Source organism: Aethalodelphis obliquidens, unplaced genomic scaffold (assembly GCF_003676395.1).
Source record: "Aethalodelphis obliquidens isolate GAN/ISIS:26980383/991018 unplaced genomic scaffold, ASM367639v1 scaffold8, whole genome shotgun sequence".
NCBI lineage: Eukaryota > Metazoa > Chordata > Mammalia > Artiodactyla > Delphinidae > Aethalodelphis > Aethalodelphis obliquidens.
The window spans coordinates 42105614-42129962 of record NW_020837952.1 but is presented as its reverse complement, the minus strand read 5'-3'; the positions used below and the strand labels follow the sequence as shown (position 1 = coordinate 42129962).

The 24349-nt window shown below is 39.9% G+C and overlaps 1 long non-coding RNA gene and 1 pseudogene across 1 annotated transcript in view; one reads left to right on the top strand and one right to left on the bottom strand.

Moving 5' to 3' along the window:
* LOC113620875 (uncharacterized) overlaps positions 1-24349 on the top strand; it is a 465861-nt gene that overhangs the window by 43273 nt on the left and 398239 nt on the right. The window lies entirely within an intron of this gene.
* On the bottom strand, positions 14879-15934 carry LOC113620873 (ribitol-5-phosphate xylosyltransferase 1 pseudogene; annotated as a pseudogene).

Here is a 24349-nt window from a genome sequence, read left to right as displayed (position 1 = left end):
GGACCAAGGATTGAACCCGTGTACCCTGCATTGGCAGGTGGATTCTCAACCACTGCGCCACCAGGGAAGCCCCTGTAGATTTTTATATATTAATCTTGTTTTTATGTTTCTGAAAAATTTAATTAGTCCATACAGATATTATGTGATTGCCTTGGATTTTCTGGGTATCTGTCTACTTTGCCAATATTCATACTTATTTCTTTTGGGCTGATCTTTTTGTATTGACCAGTAACTCTAGGACAAAATTATTGACCATAAAAGTAGGCATCATATTATATTGTTCCTGACTTTTATGGAGATGTGGTCTAATATTTTATTTTTCAGAATGATATTTGGAAATTGGCAAAATATTGATAATTGTTGAAGATGAGTGATAGGTACATGGAGCTCATTAATCTATTTTCCCTATATTTGTGTATGTTTGAAAATTTCTATGATAACGAGTTAAATTAAAAAAGAGAGTCGAATAAAAAAAAGAAAAGAACAAGACTTGTTTTAGGTTTTTGGTAGAAACCCCTTTTCAAATTAAGGAATTATCCTGTTTCCCTAACTTACGGTAAATTTTTTATTTGGGAATGGTAATAGGATTAAATGTGTCTTCAAAAAAATATTTTTGAACAAAAAATTGAAACAGGGTCCACACATATCAAAAAACCAAGGAAAAAAGTAAATATGAGAATCTCAATATAAAAAATTGAGAATTCATTCGCCAAATATATATTTAGATTGGCTTCTCTCTTTTCATCAGCTGACAGTTTTCAGTAAGAGCAGAAGTGTCTCTGGGACATAGCACATTGCTGAAAACAAAGAAGGGGCTAAATAAATAATGTTTCATCGTTAGAGGGTTTTTTGTTGGGGAGAGATGTAGGGCGTGGAAGCTGTTTTGTACCACCTAGATCCCCCCTCCAGGACTGAAGGACTTATCCCCCTTGCTGTTGGGATCATAGTTGGCTGACACTCTCTAGCTGCCAGTCCTTTCCAGGAATTGCCTGTGGCTGAAGAGAACCACTTTGCTCAAGCTTCTACCCTATTCCCGGGAGCAGCTGCCTCCAATGACTAACCTGTGTGGAGCTGTAACATCCCAGCACCCTTGCCCAACTCACGGCAGGTTGAAAGGGCTCTCCTAGCTCCAAAGCTCCATGCCGGGTGGCTGAGGCTTTAGGGTTGCCAGATAAAATAAATACAGGCTGTCTAGGTAAATTTGAATTTTAGATAAACAACAAATAAATTTTTAGAATCAGTATGTCCCCAGTATTGCATGGAACATATTGCTGCTAAAATTCTTTTTGCTGTTTCTCTGAAATTTGAATTTAACTGGGCACCCTGCATGTTTATTGGCTAAATCTGGCAGCCCTCTGAGACATCACAGCCTAACCTCTTGTCCTGTATTTCCGCTTTTTTCCCTCATTCCCCAACCAACTTCCTGCATGCTGACCTCTGTCTCAGAGTCTGCTTCTGAGTAACGAGTCTGCAACAGACTGAAAATTAAAATAAAATGCCTTTCTTTGCCCTGCCCAAATTTTAGAACCAGTTGACAGATTGGCACATGGATTCAAAAGATCCTCTTAGGTTGATTATTGCAGAGCTGAGACTACAGAACACAGCTCAGAGCCTAATGGGTCACTCATATGTCATTCCCAAGTGCATTTACTCAGAGTCTGCCCCACTGAGCCTGTTTTATAGCTGTTCCTATTACCTGTTCATCAGTTAGGTAAGTCATTCCTCCTCTCCTGGGGAGTAAGGAGGAGGGCAAGAAGCCAGGACTGTTAGTCTTGCGACGGTCCCTCTACATGAAAATTTGAAGCCAGGGAAAGAGGTATTCCACTATACAGTGCTTTGTATAAGATAAAAGCAGCCCTGTTTGAGTGGTCAGTGCAAAGGATTATACATGAGCCTGATGCAAAAAACAGGCTGGGGCCTTCCGAAAGTACGGCTTCTGTCTCCTTTGCTTCCTTTGTCTCTTCTCCTCCCCTGAGTGAAGGATTTCCTCAGGACTATGCTTAGCTCTTTTCTCTGTGTGTCTGCTTTGTAGAGCTTTTATGGGCATGACCTTCAAATCAACATTTGCCTTGGCCTCTGTCCCGAGCTCTAGTTCTATATTTCCAGAAGTTCTGTTCTCTATTCCTCATTTTTTTGAAAGTACCCTAAATGCGGTATGTCCCTGCTTCAGTCACACTCTTGCTTTGGTGTGAAGAAATTCTCATTCAAGCTGCCAAGCAGTGAGGAGCATGTTGTGAGGAGGACGCACGTGGGAACCTGGGGAAAGCAAACACCAAGGCTCCAAGAAGAGCAGGGACTGGAGAATGGGACAAGACTCAAATGACCTTTGTTTTCAATTCTCAAAGTATCTATTTCTTGAGTGCCTACTATGTGCCGGGCGAGGAAGGAATCCCCAAATGCCCAGTGAAGGGACCTCAGCTACAACTGTTGGTAGATTTCTACTCTAATGCTTCACTATTAATGGGACTCACTTTCTGCACGTCTTGCTTCCTTCTGACTTAACTGCTGGGTTAGGTTTTTCCTCTTACAGCTTTTGCTTCTTCATTTTACTTACGCTTTATGGTTCTTTTCAAGTTCATGACCCTTCTTAGTACCCTTTCAGGGTCACCTACATTTAACAGCCTTATTTCCTTGTGTGTGTGTTCTCCCCAGATTCCTGAGACAATTAATCTGATCTGCTGTGCTCAGGGTTTTGAACCAGAGCAGCTCATAGGTCCTTGGTCAACCTATAGGTCCTTAAAAATGGCCAATTCACCATATGCATTAAATGGCCAGTGATTCTAATTCTTTAAGGCAGTGATATTCAAGCTGTGCTCCAAAGAGCACTCAGAGGCTCTGCAGGAGGTGAGGGGCATGCTGAGTGGATGGGCTTCCTAACTTCCTTTTCTCTCCTTTTACTAAAATAATTCCAATTTTATTCGCTTTATATTTTCAGGTTCTAAGATTATATTTGAAAGACGTGTTCTGCTTGAAGGTTTTCTAAGTGTGTCTGTTCTGGTTTTAATCACATCTTTTCCTCTTCCATCTTTCAAACCATTCGAGAAGTAGATGCAGTATTTAGATGGAGATTTTTTAAAAAACAGCTTTATTATGGGTGAAGTTCAACTGGGGATTGCAGCCTGCATTTGTGGTAACAACCAGGTATCCCGATGTTGTTTTTCTAAGCCTTGACTTTAGGACAGCTCACCCAAGGTAGTAATGCCCTTCCCTGATAGTCCCCAGCTTTTTGCTCTTTATTAATTCTTAGGGTTGTCCATGCCCCGTGTGATGATTTCCCTTGGTAGAGGAGATGGTCAATTTCTCCTCCTCCTTTTTTTTTTCCCCTATCTTCTGATGCTAGCAATGTAAGTTCCTGTTTTTTTTTGTTTTTTCTCCTCCTTATTTCTTGAAACCACACTCCTAATACCAACCACAGCTCCTCTGAGTATCCTCCTGTGACAACAGGTAGGCGGTGTATCTTTTGCTACCAGAAGGCTCTGAAATGGGACAGAAGAGGAACATGAATTAGATTATCTGCACTCTTGATTGAAAATAAGTCTCCATTCCATTTCTTTCTTGCTTGCTTTTTTTTTAAGATATTTTTATTGCTCCATTTTTTTTCTTTTTTTTAAACATCTTTATTGGAGTATAATTGCTTTACAATGGTGTGTTAGTTTCTGCTGTATAACAAAGTGAATCAGCTATATGTATACGTATATCCTCATATCCCCTCCCTCTTGGGTCTCCCTCCCACCCTCCTTATCCCACCCCTCCAAGTGGTTGCAAAGCACCGAGCTGACCTCCCTGTGCTATGCAACTGCTTCCCACTAGCTATTTTACATTTGCTACTGTATATATGTCAATGCTACTCTCTCACTTTGTCCCAGCTTCCCCTCCCCCCACTGTGTCCTCAAGTCCATTCTCTACGTCTGTGTCTTTATTCTTGTCCTGCCACTAGGTTCATCAGAACTATTTTTTTTAGATTCCATATATATGTGTTAGCATACAGTATTTGTTTTTCTCTTTCTGACTTTCTTCACTCTGTATGACAGACTGTAGGTCTATCCACCTCACTACAAATAACTCAATTTCGTTTCTTTTTATGGCTGAGTAATATTCCATTGTATATATGTGCCACTTCTTCTATATCCATTCATCTGTCGATGGACACTTAGGTTGCTTCCATGTCCTGGCTATCGTAAATAGAGCTGCAAGGAACATTGTGGTACATGACTCTTTTTGAATTATGGTTTTCTCAAGGTATAGTAGTGGGTTTCCAGGGTCATATGGTAGTTCCATTTTTAGTTTTTTAAGGAACCTCCATACTGTTCTCCATAATGGCTGTATCAATTTACATTACCACCAACAGTGCAAGGGGGTTCCCTTTTCTTCTGCACACCCTCTCCAGAATTTATTGTTTGTAGATTTTTTGATGATGGCCATTCTGACCAGTGTGAGGTGATACCTCATTGTAGTTTTGATTTGCATTTCTCTAATGATTAGTGATGTTGAACATCATTTCATGTGTTTGCTGGCAATCTGTATATCTTCTTTGGAGAAATGTCTATTTAGGTCTTTTGCCCATTTTTGGATTGGGTTGTTCGTTTTTTTGGTATTGAACTGCATGAGCTGCTTGTATATTTTGGAGATTAACCCATTGTCAGTTGCTTCATTTGCAAATATTTTCTCCCATTCTGAGGATTGTCTTTTTGTTTTGTTTGTGGTTTCTTTTGCTGTGCAAAAGCTTTTAAGTTTCATTAGGTCCTATTTGCTTATTTTTGTTATTATTTCCGTTTCTCTAGGAGGTGGGTCAAAAAGGATCTTGCTGTGATTTGTGTCATAGAATGTTCTGCCTATGTTTTCCTCTAAGAGTTTTATAGTGTCTGCCCTTACATTTAGGTCTTTAATCCATTTGGAGTTTATTTTTGTGTATGGCATTAGGAAGTGTTCTAATTTCATTCTTTTACATGTAGCTGTCCAGTTTTCCCAGTACCACTTATTGAAGAGGCTGTCTTTTCTCCATTGTGTATTCTTGCCTCCTTTATCAAAGATAAGGTAACCATATGTGTGTGGGTTTATCTCTGGGCTTTCTATCCTGTTCCATTGATTGATATTTATGTTTTTGTGCCAGTACCATACTGTCTTGATTACTGTAGTTTTGTAGTATAGTCTCAAGTCAGGAAGCCTGATTCCTCCAGCTCCGTTTTTCTTTCTCAAGATTGCTTTGGCTACTCGGGCTCTTTTGTGTTTCCATACAAATTGTGAAAATTTTTGTTCTAGTTCTGTGAAAAATGCCATTGGTAGGTTGATAGGGATTGCATTGAATCTGTAGATTGCTTTGGGTAGTATAGTCATTTTCACAATGTTGATTCTTCCAATCCAAGAATGTAGTGTATATCTCCATCTGTTTGTATCATCTTTAATTTCTTTCATCAGCGTCTTATACTTTTCTGCATACAGGTCTTTGGTCTCCTTAGGTAGGTTTATTCCTAGGTATTTTATTCTTTTTGTTGCAGTGGTAAATGGGAGTGTTTCCTTAATTTCTCTTTCATATTTTTCATTAGTGTATAGGAATGCAAGAGATCTCTGTGTATTAATTTTGTATCCTGCTACTCTGCCAAATTCATTGATTAGCTCTAGCAGTCGTCTGGTAGCATCCTTAGGCTTCTCTATGCATAGTATCATGGCATCTGCAGACAGTGACAGCTTTATTTCTTCCTTTCCAATTTGGATTCCTTTTATTTCTTTTTCTTCTCTGATTGCCATGGCTAAAACTTCCAAAACTATGTTGAAAAATAGGGGTGAGAGTGTGCAGCCCTGTCCTGTTCCTGATCTCAGAGGAAATGGTTCAGTTTTTCACCATTGACAATGATGTTGGCTGTGGGTTTGTCATATATGGCCTTTATTATGTTGAGGTAGGTTCCCTCTATGCCTACTTTCTAGAGAGTTTTTATCATAAATGGGTGTTGAATTTTGTCAAAAGCTTTTTCTGTATCTATTGAGATTATCGTATGGTTTTTTTATCCTTCAATTTTTTAATATGGTTTATCACATTGATTGATTTGCATATATTGAAGAATCCTTGCATTCCTGGGATAAATCCCACTTGATCATGGTGTATGATCCTTTTAATTTGCTGTTGGATTCTGTTTGCTAGTATTTTGTTGAGGATTTTTGCATCTGTGTTTGTCAGAGATATTGACCTGTAGTTTTTTGGTGACATCTTTGTCTGATTTTGGTATCAGGGTGATGGTGGCCTTGTAGAATGAGTTTGGGAGTGTTCCTCCCTCTGCTATATTTTGGAAGAGTTTGAGAAGGATAGGTGTTAGCTGTTCTGTAAATGTTTGATAGAATTCACCTGTGAAGCCATCTGGTCCTGGGCTTTTGTTTGTTGGAAGATTTTTTTTTTTTTTTTTTTTTGGCGGTACGTGGGCCTCTCACTGTTGTGGCCTCTCCTGTTGCGGAGCACAGGCTCCGGACGTGCAGGCTCAGTGGCCATGGCTCATGGGCCCAGCCACTCCGCGGCATGTGGGACCTTCCCGGACCGGGGCACAAACCTGTGTCCCCTGCATCGTCAGGCAGACTCTCAGCCACTGCGCCACCAGGAAATTCCTGTTGGAAGATTTTTAATCACAGTTTCAATTTCAGTGCTTGTGATTGGTCTGTTTATATTTTCTATTTCTTCCTCATTCAGTCTCAGAAGGTTGTGCTTTTCTAAGAATTTGTCTATTTCTTCCAGGTTGTCCATTCTATTGGCATATGGTTCCTTGTAGTTATCTCTCATGATTCTTTGTATTTCTTCAGTGTCCGTTATTACTTCTCCTTTTTCATTTCTAATTCTGTTGATTTGAGTCTTCTCTCTTTTTTTCTTGATGAGTCTGGCTAATGGTTTACCAAAATTGTGTATCTTCTCAAAGAACCAGCTTTGAGTTTTATTGATCTTTGCTATTGTTTCCTTCATTTGTTTTTCTTTTATTTCTGATCTGATCTTTATGATTTCTTTCCCTCTGCTAACTTTGGGTTTTCTTTGTTCTTCTTTCTCTAATTGCTTTAGGTGTAAGTTTAGGTTGTTTATTTGAGATTTTTCTTGTTTCTTGAGGTAGGATTGTATTGCTCTAAACTTCCCTCTTAGAACTGCTTTTGCTGCATCCCGTAGGTTTTGGATCATCGTGTTTTCATTGTCATTTGTTTCTAGGTATTTTTTGATTTCCTCTTTGGTTTCTTACAGTGATCTCTTGGTTATTGAGTGGTATATTGTTGAGCTTCCATGTATTTGTATCTTTTACAGTTTTTTTTCCTGTAATTGATATCTAGTCTCATAGCATTGGGGTCGGAAAACATACTTGATATGATTTCAATTTTCTTAAATTTACCAAGGCTTGATTTGTGACCCAAGATATGGTCTATCCTGGAGAATGTTCCATGAGCACTTGAGAAGAAAGTGTATTCTGTTGTTTTTGGATGGAATGTCCTACAAATATCAAGTCCGTGTTGCTTAATGTGTCATTTAAAGCATGTGTTTCCATATTTATTTTCATTTTTGATGATCTGTCCTTTGGTGAAAGTAGGGTGTTAAAAGTCCCTTACTATTATTGTGTTACTGTCGATTTCCCCTTTTATGGCTGTTAGCATTTGCCTTATGTATTGAGGTGCTCCTAGGTTGGGTGCATAGAGATCTACAATTGCTATATCTTCTTGGATCGATCCCTTGATTGTTATGTAGTGTCCTTCTTTGTCTCTTGTCTCTTTCTCTCTCTTCTTTGTCTCTTGTGATAAAGTCTATTTTGTCTGATATGAGAATTGCTACTCCAGCTTTCTTTTGGTTTCCATTTGCATGGAATATCTTTTTCTATCCCCTCACTTTCAGTCTGTATGTGTCCCTAGGTCTGAAGTGGGTCTCTTTTAGACAGCATATGTGCAGGTCTTGTCTTTGTATCCATTCAGCCAGTCTGTGTCTTTTGGCTGAAGTATTTAATCCATTTACATATAAGGTAATTATTGATATGTATGTTCCTATTACCATTTTCTTACCTGTTTTGGGTTTGTTCTTGTAGGTCTTTTCCTTCTCTTGTGTTTCCTGCCTAGAGGAGTTCCTTTAGCATTTGCTGTAGAGCTGGTTTGGTAGTGCTGAATTCTCTTAACTTTTTCTTATCTGTAAAGGTTTTAATTTCTCCATCAAATCTGAATCAGATCCTTGCTGAGTAGAGTAATCTTGGTTGTAGGTTTTTCCCTTTCATCACTTTAAATATGTCCTGCCACTCCCTATGGCTTGCAGAGTTTCTGCTGAAAAATCAGCTGTTAATCTTATGGGGATTCCCTTGTATATTATTTGTTGCTTCTCCCTTGCTGCTTTTTTTTTTTTTTTTTTGGCGTTACGCAGGCCTCTCACTGCTGTGGCCTCTCCCGTTGCAGAGCACAGGCTCCAGACGCGCAGGCTCAGCGGCCATGGCTCACGGGCCTAGCCGCTCCACGGCATGTGGGATCTTCCCGGACCGGGGCATGAACCCACGTCCCCTGCATCGGCAGGCAGACTTTCAACCACTGCACCACCAGGGAAGCCCACCTAACATACTCTTATTAGATATTTCTACTGTGACTTTTCCTCATAATGAGAGAGGTGAAATCAAGGAGTTCTGGCTTTGCCTAAAGCATTAATTGTTGACATCCATCTTGTCTGCCTTTGACTTCCTAAAATGTGTAATTCTACCTAGGAGATATTCTCCCATCAGACTAGCACGTGGTTAGGGCTGGATTCAATATATTATTGTCTTGCCCTTACCATCTCTCTCTCTCTCTCTTTGCATCTTAAAGTCCTTACTTTCTAAAATTCCCGGGCCTGTTTCCTCAGGACATAAGTAATACCTGTGTCTGTTGTTTTAAAATTAATTTTTATTGAAGCATAGTTGATTTACAATGTTGTGTTAGTTTCAGGTGTACAGCAAAGTGAATCAGTTATGCATATACATATATCCACTCTTTTTTAGATTCTATTCCCATATAAGTCATTAGAGAGTATTGAGTGGAGTTCCTTGTGCTATGTGTCTCTTCTTAAAATAGCTGTTTCATCTTGCCAAACTTACTTAATAAGGTTTTAAGATCTCTGCCCTGACAGCTTCAGTCTTCCCTCTCCAATCTGTCCACATAGTCTATAATGACCTTGTGTAGCATTCCTTGTTTTCAGGATGGTTCCCCAATTCCTGATTGACTTTTAACAGCTTTAGTGGGGTGCTTCTGAGCAGTTTTCTGACCTGGGCTTCCTTTGAGGGGTGTACTGTTTTGTTATGGCTGCTGTAACAAAAGTACATACTACAAACTGGGTGACTTAAAACAACAGAAATGTATTGTCTCAATTCTGGAGGCCAGAGTCTGTGATCAAGGTGTCGGCAAGGCTGGTTCCTTTTGAGGTCTGTGAAGGAAGGATCCGCTCCAGGTCTCTCTGTTTGGCTTGCAGATGGCCATCTTCTCCTTGTGTCACTTCACATCATCTTCTCCCTAAGTGTGTTTGTGTCTTGTGTCCAAATACGATAGTGGTCACATTGAATAAAGTGTCCACCCTACTCCAGTGTGACCACATCTTAATTTAACAAATTACACCTGCAAGGACCCTATCTCCAAATCAGGTCACATTCTGAGGTACTGGCGGTGAGGACTCCAATATATGAATTTTGGTGGGGACACAATTCACTCCAAGCTTCTCTCCCTTACCTTGGCCCCTCCTCTGTAAGGTTTCTTTGCACTCCAGATATCCTCTCTTAGTATCATCTTCTCATTTTCTGGTATAATGTTTATAGACAGGTTGGAATATTTGTCCTTTCTTACTTTTTGGTGTTCTAGCCTGGCTTTGAAGATTTCCTATTTTCCTTTTATATTGATTTAGCTTTTTCTCTAGGTCCTTCACCTTTCTCCTAAAAAGAAAAAAATTGTGGTAAAATGCACAGAAGCTTTACCATCTTAACCTTTTTTTTTTTTTTTGCGGTACACGGGCCTCTCACTGTTGTGGCCTCTCCCACTGCAGAGCACAGGCTCCGGACCCACAGACTCAGCGGCTATGATTCACGGGCCCAGCCGCTCCGCGGCACGTGGGATCTTCCCGGACCGGGGCACGAACCCGTGTACCCCGCGTTGGCAGGCGGACTCTCAACCGCTGCGCCACCAGGGAAGCCCCCATCTTAACCATTTTTAAGTGTATAGTTCAGTATACACTGAACTATAAGTATAATAACATTGTTGTGTTTAAATTATATTTAACCTTTGATTTACAATTTCATTGAGTTCTTTCTCTTCCTAAAGCCAAGAAGATGACATGTCCTCTATAGAATGCTTACATTCTTCTCTAAATTTATTATAAAAAGTTTGATTTAAAGAAAAATTGAAAGAAAATACAATAAACTCTCATATACCCACATTCAACAATATTATTTAACTGTATTTTCCATGTGTATCCATATTTATATGTGTATTTATATGCATAAGTATACATATATTTAAATATTTTTGTGTTTATGAATGTGTATATGTGTATGAAAAAATATATGGTATATAATTTTCTGTACCATCTGAAGTCAAATTATGGAAATCAGGACACCTTGGCCCCTAATATTTTAGCATATATCACATAAAAATAAGGATAATCTCTTACATAACTACAATATCATTATCACACCAAAACATCATCTTTTCGTAACATCATCTCATATTCAGTTCATATTCAGATATCCCTCATCTTCTCCAAAATGTCTTTTATTGTTTTTTTGCTTGTTTTTTGAGAACCATCAAGGCTCATGCATTGCATTCCAATTCTTTTTTTTTATCTATTGAAACACTTTTCACTCTTTTGTATTTGAAGCCAGAATTTCAGTCTCTAAAATATGTTATGTAATTAACAAATTATGGTTGACAAGCCAAATGATTTCAAGAGATTTACGCTCAATTCTTTCCTTCGCCCTTGAACTGCTGAAGTTCAAAACAGTTTTGAACTAGAATAGAATAGAATAGGAATAGAACCTGGGTCTGCTGAACTATTGCTGCCTGTTAATACCCAGATGCTTTAATTAAAAGGCCAGTCCTCTTGGGCTTCCCTGGTGGCGCGGTGGTTGAGAGTCTTCCTGCCGATGCAGGGGACACGGGTTCGTGCCCCGGTCCAGGAGGATCCCACATGCCGTGGAGCAGCTGGGCCTGTGAGCCATGGCCGCTGAGCCTGTGCGTCCGGAGCCTGTGCTCTGCAATGGGAGAGGCCACAACAGTGAGACCCGCGTACCGCAAAAAGAAAAAAAAAAAAAAAAAAGGCCAGTCCTCTGTGATCTATGTGCACTTAACTGTCTTATGTAACATCAACCCCTGGTCTACTGTCCTTTCTAATAACTTATAGGGAGTAAAAATTATTCCACCAATGCATAATAACACTGTATAATGAAGTTTTGTATGTCTTGCATGATATGAAAATACTTTTTTTCCAGCAAATTAGTGTTTGATTCGGTCACATCTGCTTAGATCTAAGTCTGTCAGAAAAGTCTTCTTATTAATGCTAATGGAAACTGGCTTTGTGTCTGTAAACGTCAGCCAAGGCATAATGTGTTGCAGCCTACCACAGTCAATACTCATAAAAGTACTGAGGTTAAGACCTTCTGTCTGCCTTCATCTTTCCATGTGTTATTTTGATTGCCCTAATTTAGTGTAGTATTGATCTCACAAGATTTCCTGATCATTATAGCCAATATTGGGGAGAGGGGAGTTGGAGTGATGATTATTTCTACCTTCCTCTCTTACCCCCTGAATTTAGAACTATTTGAGAAGTAGATTCAGGGGTCATTCAGGTGATGGACATATCAGCCTTGTTGTAAAGTGGATTGGAAAATGTGGTTGAATTCACCTTTGGGCTTCCTCTCCCCAGGTTCTAGACCTTGGGTTAACTGCCTGAGGGAGAGTTTGTGAGTGTTTAGAGTGACTAGCATACTCAGAATTTCTGCCTTACCCTCTGTGATCCCTAACTGTGTGAGCAGACAGAGAAGAAATACATAACTGGGTACTTAAAAAAATTGAAATATAATTTAAATACAGTAAAATTTATCATTTCCAATGTATAGTTGGATGAGTTTTGACATATTTATAGAATCACGTAACCACCATCACAATCAAGATGTATAGCCTTTCTATCACCCCAGGAGGTTCCCTCTGTGCCTTTGCAGTCAGTCTCTCCTCCTTTCTGCTCTTACCTCCAGACCCTGGCAATCCTGATCAGATTTCTGCCCTGACAGTTTTGCTTCTAGAATGTTATATAAATGGAATTGTACATCACGTAGCCTCCATGTTGTTGCATCTATCAGTATCACTGAGTTGTATTCCATTGCATGGATGTATCACTGTTTATCTGTTTGCCGGTTGCTGGGCATTTGGGTTGTTTCAAGTTTTTGGCTATTATGAATAAAGCTGCTGTAAACATTTGTCTACAGGTGTTTGTGTGGACTTATGTTTTCATTTCTCTTGAGTAAATTCCCAGCAGTGTGATTGTTGGATCATATGGTATTTGTTTAACTGTGTAAGAAATGGTGTACTGCTTTTTAAAGCATTAATGCTACCCAGTGGAGGAACAAGAACCAATGTATGTCATACTCTAAACACTCACAAGGCAGGTAAATTTTTCACTTGGGGATGAGTAAGTGAGGGATGAGGAGAGAGAATAGAAGTATGAGTTTACTGTAGTGATTTCAACCCGGGATGAACATTAGGATCTCATAGGAAGCTTTTATAAAGTCTGATGCAAGTTCTCCACTCCACCCCTTCAGAATGAATAGGTTTTTGGTGAAACCTATATTTTTTTAAAGAACCCCAGCTAATTCTAATATATAGCAAGGATTGAGAACCACTGCTATAGTGGAAGTTCCCTTGTGGAAACATGATTCCTGTGAAATGGACGTGGCCTCTTAATAACCAAGAGGCCATTTCCTTGATGAAAAAAAATCAGTAATGTGATAAAATTAGTGATAACTTTCATGTATTACATGAAGTGATATGAAACTATAATATTTGGGGCTCTAAATATATTTTAAAATTGTAACATCTTGCATGAATTTTAAAAATGTATTCAAATAAGAGAACTATAATTTTGAATTATTTAGACCACTTTAAAATCTAATTCAAAATGTTTTGTGTTCTCATATAAAAGTCTCAGCTCTCCTACTCCTTTTCAATATTAAATGTATAAAGAGACTTGTAATGATATTTTTGTTTAACTCTGCTGAGTCTCCCAAGGACATTACTTCTCTTGATTGGTTGAACACATCCCATTAGGATAAAGATGATTCCGTTTTAAACGGCACAATTTCCTTGAGAAATTCTAGTTCTAAGCTACTTGTAGACCATGATTTACAAAACAAACCATTGTTTAGTACTTTTGATCTGCTTTGATTTGAAATGAATGCCTTTTAAAGCAGCTTTATATATTACTGGGCCCACTTGAAAAACTTCTTACTCTGTGTCATGTTCTTTGGGCTTAGTTCTTAGTTCAGAATGTCAATGTCACTCTAAAAAGTGCTTATTGATTGTCAAAGTAAAGTGTTAATGATTCAGGAAAATATCTCTACTTTTCACAGATGGCTTTCTAGTTATATTTAGAAGTAAAATAATACACACATGCTACTTCAGGGTGATAATTTCCTGAAGCAAAATGAAATAAATTGACAGATAATAAAGAAATGAAGAGTCTTGCTGGGCGTAGGAAACTGCGAATTGGCTGGTCTGGAAAGTTGAAATCCAAGGACAAATTAATAGATTGCATGTTTTGAAATGTCTTTCTATGGAGCATTTATAATGTAAACTGAAGATTACTTAATGATTGTTTTGAATTGCCAATGCTACAGAGAAGGGCAAAAGGAGAGGAAAGAAGAAAGGAATGTTCTTTATCATGGGTACCATAGTAGTACACTGATTAAGACAGAAATTAATTATACAAACATTATTATAGCAACATCAATGGAACTTTAAATAAAAGAGAAAAATTCACTCCCATTCCTGCTACCCAAGAATCAATCTGTTTTCATTTGTTTTAAGGATTCTTTTGTTCTATTAATTAGGTGGAACATTGTTTATTCACCATTTCCAAACTTATAAGGCAGACAGCCCAGGTTTGTTTTGTTTTGTTTTAGTATTGTAATATTGCCAATCTTTATGTAAGTTTAGGAAAAACTTTTGCATTATTTTCTTAGAATAAGTCCATGGAAATAACATTTTAATAGTTCTTTACTATGTTAACTCTTCTTTCAAAAATCATTATCATACCTTTTTATTCTATGCAGGTACAAGTGCACTACCTTATCTGGGTATTCTAATTTGAAATCACATTGGTATAAAGTGGTGCCTTGTTGTTATTTCAATGATTATTTCTTTGATTATTAGGTGGATTGAACATTTCCCCATATTGTGTCTACTAATTATAATTTCTGTTTTTGGATGCAAACTCTTTGATTATGCCATATATTCATTTGTGTCCAGGGACCCTTAGTAGAGTTCTTATGAAATTTTCACAAGTGCATTTTAACGTAGGTATTAACCCTTTGCTTATTTAATTACTATAAATATTATTTTGTCCTTTGTATTTCTTTCCATTAAAAAAAATTTTAGCATAAATTTTGAATTTATAATGATAAAATGATTTGTCCTGTCATTTGTAGTTTCTTCTACTGCTTCAAAACTTAGAAAATTATGTCAAACTTAATGTCAACCTCATGTGGCTGTAGTGCATGGAGGGGAACTTAATGGTAGTGGGAGTTGAATAAGGAAATCAAGACAGAGAGCTAAGGTTATACAATAGTTTTTTTTTTTTTTTAATTTTTATTGAAGTATAGTTGATTTACAGCATTGTGTTAGTTTCTGCTGTACAGCAAGGTGAATCAGTTATACATAAACATATCCACTTTTAAAATTTTTAATTAATTAATTTTTGAATTACAGTTAACCTTTATTATTCTTTAAAAGTGAACTTTCCACAATATTAATAAATCTCATTTTTAGCTCTGCTTTGAAATATTGATACCAGTGAAGTAACCTTTTTCTTCTTTGAATCTTTTCTTGTAAAATTATAGTTTTCTCTTTTTCTAAAATAGGAAGTTCCTTCCAGTTCTTAATAAAGATAAAGGGAGCATTCATGGACTTGAGTAACTGCAGAGGAGCATTATGGTAAACAGATGAATTTCCACAGCTGCCAGCTGTCATTACGTCTTCTACCATGGGAACGGAGCCATAGGAGCAAGCCTCTTATATTCTGTAACACTCTCTGTTTACTCCTGCTGGGCGCAATGTGAGATCACTCTGAAGCAGAGCATCTTGATAATTCTTAAGGCTTTCATTTGTTTCTTGAGGCTGCCACTGTTCTGTTGCTGAAACCCAACAAAGCTTATCATTCCCGTCTTGTTTCAAAATTCATTAGTGCTTGTCTGGATGAATTTTCATAAATGGTTCCTACAATATTACACAAGTATGGCCCTTCATATGCAGCATTGACCAATTTGCCTCCACCACAGGAAAATTCCTGTATGTTGCTACTCCTAAAGGCCATTGAATAACATCCATGTTATTAATCCAGGGGCTGTCATATATTATGAAAAGTAGTTCCACAGAGCCTCCATTTCTTTTGAGAAATTGGTTTATCCATTCATTATTACAATGTTCATTTGCAACCAAAACAACAGCAAGATGCTGGAGTTTTTGAGTTTGCACTAAATTTTGTGCATAAAGTAACCACTGGGTGGCAAAAAAGACCTTTGCTTTTTCTCTTCCATTTAGAACGAGTACCACATTATTCTCATCAACAGAGAAGTACCCGGGGACCACAGCTGGACCAGTAATGAAGCTGTAATGTGTTCTTCCAACAACTAAATTTCCTTCTCTCCGCTGAGCATTCACATCAGTGGGCTCAAGTAAACCTTCAAAAATATGCTCCCAAATACAAACCAATGGCAGCTTTGCCCCAGATTTGTACATGGAAGTCTTTTTTCTCTTTTGTGGACTTATTTAATATCTGAAGTCTGTGTTTTTGCTCATTTTTTTCATCTTCCCAAGGATTCCATTCTTCACTTCTCAAAGTAGATTGTCTTTTCCAGAAGTTTCCCAATTATTTCCTTCTCATCCAGAACCATTCAGTGATGACTAATAAGTAGAGGGCACATTCCTTATCACTGAACTTGCACATAGGTAAAGAAGGCTGGAAAAGATGCTCTGTGTTTTAAGAGCATCTTATGATGTTCTTAGGTGTTTACGAACACCTTCCCATGTGCACATGCCATTGCTCATCTCATCATCATTATCACCTCAGTGCCCTTCCTGTGGCTTTGATGCTGGCCATTATCTTCAGGGCCAAGCAGCGCAGGTTACTTGGATTTGCCTTTATTTAACTATTTGTGATTGAACCTTCCTTCAGTTTTCATCTGGGGTTTAGCTGATTGAGGCTGGGATTGGCTGGGCTTGGTTTTAGTCTATGGCTTGGGTCCAAGTCTGCTCCATATTCTCTCATCCGCTATGGTCCAGCAGTTATTGGAGTAAAGGTTCTGAGCCCCACATCAGGCTTCCCAACCTGGGGGTCTGGCAACGGGAGGAGGAATTCCCAGAGAATCAGACTTTGAAGGCTAGCAGGATTTGATTGAAGGACTTCAACAGGACTGCTAATATGTTGGAGGGTCTCTGCAGAGGTGGGGGGTGGCTGTGGCTCACCGCGGGGACAAGGACACTGGCAGCAGAAGTTCTGGGAAGTATTCCTTTGTGGGAACCCTCCCGGAGTCCGCCATTACATCCACTTTTTTAGATTCTTTTCCCATATAGGTCACTACAGAGAATTGAGTACAGTTCCCTGTGCTATACAGTAGGTACTTATTAGTTATCTAATAGTTATATTGTTAAATGGAGTGTGTGTGTGTGTGTGTGAGAAACGTTTTCCCAGAGAGGAATTTTACTGTCCTTCCTGAGAAGTATTAATACTGTTGGCATGGCTGGTACCCACGACGCCCAACTGTGCAATAAGAATGAAGAAGGGGGCTTCCCGGGTGGCACAGTGGTTGAGAGTCCGCCTGCTAATGCAGGGGACACAGGTTCGTGCCCCGGTCCGGGAAGATCCCACGTGCTGCGGAGCGGCTGGGACCATGAGTTATGGCCGCTGAGCCTGCGCTCCGCAACGGGAGAGGCCACAGCAGCGAGAGGCCCGCGTACCGCAAAAAAAAAAAAAAAAAAAAGAATGAAGAAGGGAGCGTGGCACTTTCTGAGAAATTTAGCTTCATGGAGGTAGCCACCTAGTTTATTCACATTCAGAATAATTTTGTTTTGTTTTGGTTGCTTGAGATGAATGGTTGTAAATAGAAGTCTAACTAATGCATAGTTTTGGAAAGGAATGAAATCTCACAATGGTGCAACTGTTGCTAAATAACTTCCTGCGTGTCTGCAAAGTGGCCAGTTTCAGAAGGATTGGGGAGATCTCATCTTGCAACATGTGATAACAAAGAAGGAGGGGTTAAGAAATCACACCTCCTCATTGCTACATGACTGTACTTACAATAACCAAAGATTTTCTGGGATGTCCTTAATTCAGATATTCTTTTTGTTGATCTAAGTTGCATCCTACTTGTCCCATCACAGGTCCCAACTTCCATTCAAAAAGCAGAGTCACCATAGGAATTTGGCAGCAGATCCTGAGCTGTTCTCACCCCCACTCCTCTCTTCTAACCCATTTTGCTTATTTTCATTAACAGAACAGAACATAACACTTTTATGTGCCAATTCTCAGTCTCAGAAGCCCTAATGGTTCTTTTTTATACACTGCAACAAACCCAAACTTCTTTTGCCATCTTTAAAGACTCTGCCCTACTTAGGTAACTTTCCTTTTCCTGCTTCCTGGACACTCATCTTTTGCTCTAGTCAAGTACCTCTGGTCTCTTTTCCTTGCAGTTGCCCTGTTCATTCCCACCTGTTATCCCATTGCTTTCCTTCTGTCAGTCTGTTCCGGCTGCTAGAACAGAATACGATAGACTGGGTGGCTTATTGACAACGGAAATTTATTTCTCACAGTTCTGGAGGCTGGGAAGTCCAAGATCAAGGCAGATTTGGTGTCTGGGGAGAGCCTGCTTCCTGATTCAATAAGACTGGGTGGCTTATTGACAACGGAAATTTATTTCTCACAGTTCTGGAGGCTGGGAAGTCCAAGATCAAGGCAGATTTGGTGTCTGGGGAGAGCCTGCTTCCTGATTCATAGATGTCCTCACATGGTGGAAGGGAAAGGGGGCTCTTTGGGGTCACTTTATAAGGGCACTAATCCCGTTCTTGAGGGCTCCACCCTCATGGCCTAATCACCTCCCAAAGGCCTCACCTCCAGATACGGTCATATTGTGGATCAGGTTTCAACATACGAATTTTGGGGGAACACAAACATTCAGTCTATAGCACTTTCTTTGTGTAATGCTTTCCTCCTGGAATGCTTTCCCTCCTTTCCTTGCTTAAAACTAGACTCACTTGTCAAGCCCTAAATCAAGTCTGACATTAAACAAAACAAAGCACAGCATAGAGCTTACCCTCCCAGGGAAGTTTAGGTGCCATTGCATAGGTAAGTCTCTGGGCAGAATCTCATCCATCAAAGACTGCTCTAGCCTCTCTGAGATGGATTGGTGGTTCTCTTTTATGTGTCTACAGTTTTTTGTTGAGCAAGTGCACATCTGTTGGCCAGTATTCAGATTCTTAAAGGATCCTAGATAGGCCCCAACCCCCAAATGTGATCAGTATATTGGATGTACTGGCTTTGGGTGCTCTGCCAGGAGGAAACAACTTTATTCTTTCTTACCACTGCCTTCAAATAAAACCTTGATATAAACTCCATTCCAAGCTCCTGGATGGTGGCTCAGGTTTTTGTTTTTCTGGACGTGGGGGATTAGAGCAGTTTCAGTTATTAAAAATTCTAGCCAGATCAAGAGTTCAATCGCATGTCTATTAAAAGATTCTCCTTCCATGTCCTCCCAGAGTCTTGAAGTGGGAAGTGGGGGAGGCAGTGTCTGCCTTTTCTTTCTTCCTCTTTCTGCCTCTTGCATCTACTTGCTAGATGCTCCAGGGTTAGGTAGCAAGGAGGGGCTAGAAGTTGAGGAACTTTTTTTTAAAATAAACCTAGTTGGTGTTAGTCTGCAAAAACCCTCTGCATAGTCGACATCCAAATACTGACCATTTATCAAATAGGGTGCTTTTGTTGGTTCTTTGGGGACACCCTGTTGGAGACCTCTGAGGTTGAAACATTTCCTGATGTGGGAGAGGTAGTCTCCTGCTGCCCTCTTGTGTCATGCCCTCAACCCTACTCCAGCAGTTCACACTGTGTAACCTTTTTGCTGAGGCAGTCTGGACCCTGGTGGGCAGTGTTCCTAGATGGGGTGCTTTTAAGGAGGCTGTAGCCTGGCTCTCCTCTGCAACATCCATTTAGCCCACAGGTTACCTGGCATGTTGCCTCTCTAAATCCTATAAGTACAGTGTTCTCTCTTTGCTCTCCATCATAGATAGCTCCAGCCGGCCTCTCCCCTTTGGGCTTTACTAGGTGAGAATCAGGCACCAGTCTCTGTGTTCCCCAAATTCCAGGAAACACAGATCAAACCCTCTAGCGATAGGCAGAAAAATGCCCCCCACAGATGTGCCTGCCTTAAGCCCTGGAACCTGTGAATATGTTACCTCACATGACAAACTGTTGCTTTTCTGGAAGCTCCTCCTACGCGGTTTGGGAGGGCAGTGGCGTAATTTTCTACACCATGGGACTAACAATCTTGTTGGCACTCTTTCTTGTATATAAGCTAGTGGTGGATGTCTTGGTGTGTCCAGCACATTATTTAAGCACCCTCACTCCCTCAGTCACAGTGTAGAGGCAGAAAATGTCCCATTTAATATTGTTAGACAAGTTTTGTAAATCTTTGTCCCTTGTTCTGTGTTTCAGTACAAGCACATATAGACCATTTCTAAGCATTTCCATTACTCATTAGCTACCTGAATTCCTCTGCTGCACTAGGACTCCTTGATGGAAATCCTGTTACTGAGTGTCCTCTGCATTTTGATGAACACATCCCTCATGTTGGGCTCTGTATATTTTTGCTCCTTTTTCTGGTCTGAAATTAATTTCTGCAACCAAGTCAGTTCCTTCACTTTCTCATTGTATTTTATGCACATTGCCAGCAGGACATCATGCCTTATGTCGACGCCTTCCAGAGCATAGGTAGAACTTCAGGTTTAGGTGGGTTGGAGGGGCTCTAAAGATCAGCTCTTTCATTGCTTCTTTCCTCCCACTCCTGAATTTTGAATCATCTCTCCTCACTGTCATCCAGGATATACAAGTATATCCAGGGGGGGTCATACTACTTCCCGTGTTTATTCCATTATGGAGATTTTCTTTGAGCTCCTTGAAGGCAAGGACCAAATCTTATTACCATGGCAACACCAGCCCCAACTCAGATCCTGGAGCAAAGCAGGAAGTCAGTGAATGAATGAGTGAATGAACAAATATTATTGGGCCCAAAACTGGCTTCTCTGTGGCTTCTATAACATCTTCCTTGGGACGATTCAGAATGATTTATTAATTCTCTTCTTTGCAGAATGGCCTTTAACTGTATAAAGCTATTTTGTCCTAATTGAGTCTTTTCTTCTCCTATATTTTCAGGCCCCCAGAGGATATTTCTACACATCAGTTACAACCCTTTCTACTTTAGTTTTCTGATAGCCTCTTAAGGAAGGTTCAGTTTTCTGGAATGAATTCAGCATGACAGTGGGCCGGAAGTGATTGTGTAACTATTGCAAAAGGCTGTGGTTTGAATCTTTCCAAAAGTCTTATCTGAGCAGCCCAGATGCAGCACTGTGCCAATGGTCACAGCTTCTCTGTTTCTCATTGTGTAGTCTGCAGATAGCCCTGCTGAGGGCTGAGGGTTTATATGGAAGGCGTGATGGTGTGTTTTAAGTGTAACAGGATATCAAATGGAATTTTTCATGGTGTCTTGATATTTCATCTGAAGTCCCAGTGCTGAGAACAAAAAGTGATAATTATCCCTAGATTTCTGAATGGTGTACTAGCGCTGCCATATGCGTGCAGAAATTGTGAAAAGACAGCAAAACTGGTATCAACCTTCCATCACATACTTCCAACTCATGCAGGAGAAAGGGTTTGATTAACGACTCTCTGGGGTAGTGGACGGTACTGTGGCATTTCCCTTTCTCTTCTTATGAGGTGACCCTTGAGAGAATTGGGGGCTCCAGTGGGACCCTGGGATTGAAATAGAGCAGGGTGGAGAATTCATGGAGAAATGGATGTGTGTCTTTGGAATTTAGGGATATGAATGAGTGGGACCTGGAACTTGCTTCCTGCCTGATGAGTCTGGAATGCGGGAGGCTGGTCAGAACAAACAGTGATCCCTAAATGAGTGAAGAGGGCAACAGTGAGCATGTCTGCGCTACCAGAATTTCTAGGGGTGAGGACATGCGTCTTCCAGGAGTTACAGTGGAAGATAGCTGGCCTTGAACCAGGAGCATTGCTGGTGGGGTGAAGGGACCCCAGCAATAAGCTGCTCTATGATATATTTCTGAGTAGGAGCTGAGCAGTTTGCAAGAAACTTCTGGGAGAAGTGGGAGAGTGCATTTGCTTTGGAGGGGGCTTTTCAGCTGGCTAGTCCGCACAGTGGGCCTTTGAAAGCCCCACAAATGACCCCGCTGGAGAGAGCCAGCAAATGGGCTCCTACTCAAGACCAGGGTCTGCTGTGTTGTAACAGTACCGGCCATGAAAGATACACTTGCTTCTTTTCCTCTAATCCCCCTGCCCCATGCTTTGACCCTGGAGAAGCCGGAAGCAGCAGGGGGGTGGGGAAGGACAGTGAAGGAGATGGAGGAAGGATAGACAGTACTTCCTTTCCGTGCTGTAGGCTGTAGTCACTATGCCTTAGGTTGGGGTGGAGCTGGGGAATGGTGATGGGGGACTCTGATTTGAGTATGTGATTGAAGTTTTAAACAGGACTTTTTAATGAGTTTTTTTTTTTGGTCTGTGAAAAGCGGCATGTGGGATCTTAGTTCCCAGACCGGGGATCAAACCCCAGCCAAGCAGTGGAAGTACAGAGTCCTTACCACTGGACTGCCAGGGAATTCCCTAATGAGTTTTAATTCTTGAAAGTAAGTTTAAAAATCTCGGGTAGACCTGAGATATTGCCCAGAGGTGGGGAAGGATGATTTGACAGAACATGTTGGGAAGGAGTGATTAGAGAAAAATAAAACTATTACCTGGTGTACACCACCAACTTTAGCCTGTCTGGTAAACTGATTAAATAAACAGTAATTTTAGGAAAATTACAGGAAGGCCGGGCCTGAGGGATAGGTAGGTAACAGACTATTCTCTGGAACCTTGGTATTATGGACTCTTTGTTTTTCTGAAGTTTTTAATATTTCTGTTTAATATTTTAAAAGTTTTTATTTTGAAATGATGTTATAACGACAGAAAAGTCGCAAAAATAGTACAGAGTTCCCAAATACTCATTCCTCAGCTTCTGCTAATGTCAACATCTTATATTGATATAACCATAGTGTAATGATCAAAACCAGGAAATTAACATCGATACAATACTACTAACTAATCTATAGACATTATCTGAGTTTGCCAGGTTCCCCATGAATGTTCTTTTTCTGTCCAGAATCCAAATTGCGATCCCACATTACATTTACTATCCACAGTCTCCTCCTTAGTCTTTCTTTGTATCATTAAATTTTAAGATTGGAAAAGATATTAAAGGTCCCCTAGATGAATCACCCAGTATATTCTTGAATCCCCTCTATAAAAATCCCTGCTAATCAGTTTTTTTGGTAAGAAGACACCTCTAGTGACAGTCTGTTTTAATGGAGCCCAGCTCTATAAGGAAGTTCATAACTGTGATTCTCTTTCTTAAAGCTTCCACTTATTGATTCTGGTCATTACCTGGTCCTTGCCTTTAAAATAATCCTTCTATCTGATGGCCTTCAAATATTTGAAGACCATTATATTTCTACTTGCCCTGAAGCCCCATCCCCCATTCCTGCCACCAAATCCTCTCTTCTTTAGGCTGGCCATCTTCAGTTCCATTAACTGTTACTCATATGACATGGTTTTAAGTCATCTCACACATGGATCACTCTATCTCAAACAAGCTCCAGTTGTATATACAGGTGTAGATGTGGGTCTCTCTATTTGTCTATGTGGTGCCTGAACAGAGAAAAATCACGTATCATTCTCCACATTCTGTGTCCTATCTCAGCAGGCCAAGATTACATTAACATTTGGTTCGTTTTTATAAAGATAAGCAGGGAGTAGTTAGACATGCTAATTAAATAGCCATTTTTAGTGAACTTCAGTGGGTGATCCAGACTCCTGTGTGAGTTGCTAAGACAAGTTTGGTATCTTTCTCAGAGATATCTTTGGGCATGGAAAGCTGGACAAGGTAAGAATGTTTTCAATACAAATTTGGATTGACAAGTTTCCAATTGAAAATCATGGTGCCTGGCTACAAGTTCCTGGTATATCTTCTCCAAAAAAAGAAAAGGCAATACATTTTCAAAAACTAGAATAAACTTTTAATGTATTGGCAGAATCTGGGAGAACTTTCATTTACTGAACAACCAGTGGAAATGGATTGAGAAATGCAATGTGGCCGGAAATAGAGGAAGTATTTTTGTTTAAAAATAATAAGAGGTACAAACTATTATGTATAAAATAAGCTACAAGGATATATTGTATAACATGGGGCATATAGCCAGTATTTTATAACAATTATAAATGGAATATAACCTTAAAAATTGTGAATCACTATACCATACACCTGTAATCATATAATATTGTACATCAACTATACTTCAGTAAAAAAAAAAAAAATTAAAAAAAATTCTCAAAGGACTGTTTTTCAGTCTTCTACTGCCCGTACCCTGGTTCAAAATGCAGGGTATGTTTTGACCTTACCTGTACAGTGTGGGTATTGCTGGAGGAGAGGCCTGGAGTATTCCTCTCCTCACAGTTCCCATGGGTATCTCTCTTTCCTCATACTCTCATAGTCTGTAATTTCCAGAGATGAATGGCAGGAAAGCACGAAGGGATTGGGGTTGGTGCATTTCATCTTGGAGATGAGCCCTAGTACGAGTTAAAGCTAGGACACTTTGCATCTGTTCAGAGAGTGAGAGAACCAACAGTGGAGATGCAGTAACACTAGATGAATTTCTGCTTGATCCTGGGAATTGGGCCAAGGAACTGTCAACAGCTTTCTCTCCAGAAGCGGATTTCAGAGTGGAGTTATACTAGCACCTAAGTGATGCGAAGGAGAAAAGCAGTCCCTGACATTCAGGAACTAGCCCTTGGTGTCATTATAAGCTGGCCTGC